Source organism: Pieris brassicae, chromosome 5 (genome assembly GCF_905147105.1).
Source record: "Pieris brassicae chromosome 5, ilPieBrab1.1, whole genome shotgun sequence".
NCBI classification, from domain to species: domain Eukaryota; kingdom Metazoa; phylum Arthropoda; class Insecta; order Lepidoptera; family Pieridae; genus Pieris; species Pieris brassicae.
In genome coordinates this window covers 6,810,252-6,812,605 of record NC_059669.1, presented here as the reverse complement: position 1 = coordinate 6,812,605, position 2,354 = coordinate 6,810,252, and positions in this window count along the sequence as shown.

The following is a 2,354-nucleotide window of genomic DNA, read 5'->3' as shown; positions in this document are numbered from 1 at the left end:
CTACAAAGAAATGCATCCATGGGTATAGGTTGGTTGGTATAGGTATACAGACGGAACTATTCTAAGTACCTTCCGACTAGACACATAAAAATTGCAATAACATTTTATTCTCTCTTAAACTTCGTAGACGTTGTAAATAGTGCTTTAGTTTATTGCCTGATTGGTTTAGTTTTACCAGCTCTTTCTGACGAAAGACGAATGATGGCATAAAACAACTTTTTAAATTGCATCATTATTTACAATTAAGAAAAACTTAGATTAAATACCACATAAAAGATGAATACACCACCATCTGTGGTATAGTAGCACACCACGCAATACCTTTAATAATAATCTTGTTGAATAACTGTAGTAGGAGATGTAAATTTTAACACTAGAAAATATCTACTAATAAATAAACGTATACTTATAAAAGTAGAGTGTCCTAGTTTAGCATATTAGAAAATTCAATGTATGCTAATACCATATTGAACTAGTATTTTATTTATTGGCACACAAACGATAGACAAGTGTAAGGGTATATAAGACGGACTGCAGTCTCGCAAAATGGCAAGTCAACGTACCGGTCTCAACGCAACGTGGCGATGACCTGAGCGGTACCAATTTTAACTCCTATTTACTTTGCAATTTGTTAGTCGTAAACATGATCCTCTTATAAGATTAGTTTTTCAATTGTATATATATCAAGATGGCGACTACATGGATTTGAAAGGGGAAGTAAAGTTCTATAATTTCGGGATAGTACACTTCTATCGCTCCATGTTTTTCTCTTCTGTAACCGATTTCACAAATCCCGATGTAGTTAATCAATCAAACTTGTTGCGTTTTAAAGTACTGTTATACTCTACAAATTAAATATCTAATTAAATAGTTTATTTTATTGCTCAACTTAAGATTTTAACATACTTTTAAAAGACATAATATATATATTATATCATATATAATACAAAAATATCCATAAAATATAATTAGTAATTACGTAAATCCTCACGGCCAGTTAAAATCGCGCCAATAGATCACAAACACCCTGACACAGAAATAAAATATCGAATGTAATGCGGTGAACGCGCTCAGTGGCCGTAATAACTACACCTACGTCTTTATTATAGGGTTACTACATACTACTCGATTAAAACTGCCCGGGTAAAGTAAGTGAAACCACACAAATCTAGATGTCAAGAGTCAACTGTCAAAAAATTTTACCTCTCTAAATATTTGGAGGGAAAGTTTAAATTGTTTTTTTTTATTAATATTTATTTATCTTTTTAATCTGTTTGCTAAAATAAGGCATAGTGTATGGTTATTTAAATTATGTTTTTTACTTTGTATTGTGTTCGCCATAATTGTTTTACATTCTGGGTATTTTTAAGTAATTATTTTGCATATTTATATAATTATCTAAAATCTATAGAAATAAGTATGAATGAATATAAGGTCAGAGTGGATTTTATTTTATAATAGGTGAAAGATACCGAATATAAGACTAGTTTAGTCTAGTTTTGATATACCAGATGTAATATAATTAAAACCGCTTTTCGCTATAAGACAATAATGCAATTACGATAAATGCGATGGTAACAGAATTACATATTTTTCATGGAAACCCAAATATCAAAAAGTATGGAATTTGAGCCATAAACAAGTTACGAGAAAAATGCTAACACATTTTCACTCTGTACTCTGTATGATAGGGAGAGATAGGAGAGAGATTAAATAATGAAAATTTGGTAATAACATGTAATAGTCAAATAGTATAGAATTCAAGCAGTTGATAAAGGATAATAACTTCATTATATTTTTTGAAATTTCTAAACGCTTAAGATAAATAAAATAAATAATACGTTTTTGTAGTACATGTCGATTATATATTATTATGATGCGTAAAGAAACAAGCTTAGAATAAGTAGTAACATCGATTTAATATTTACAATTGTTGTCAATCGTAGTGTCAAACACACAGTTGATGTAAAAATAGGTTCATTTTGTACGTCACAATCTGTTGTAGCAAGAATAATGTTCTGAAGTAAAATCATTATTTATAATTTGTGTTGTGTTGTTAGGATACCTTTCTGAAGAAGACAATTTCATTATAGAAAACCAGGTATTATAAAATCACAATACATTAGTTAATACAAGAAGCAAGTACAGAATTATCTATTAACTTTCGATATGTTAAGTTTATGTTTAAGTCTAGACTTTCCTGATGAAATCTCCCAACACTTGCAATTTGCATGTCTCTAGAAGACTGGTTTATACGTGACAAATTTATTGCGTAATTTACTTATCTTGCTTTTCCAATGTTCAATGAAGATTAGTTGAAGATTCCTAGCAATAAAAACGTTTTAATTTTCTTA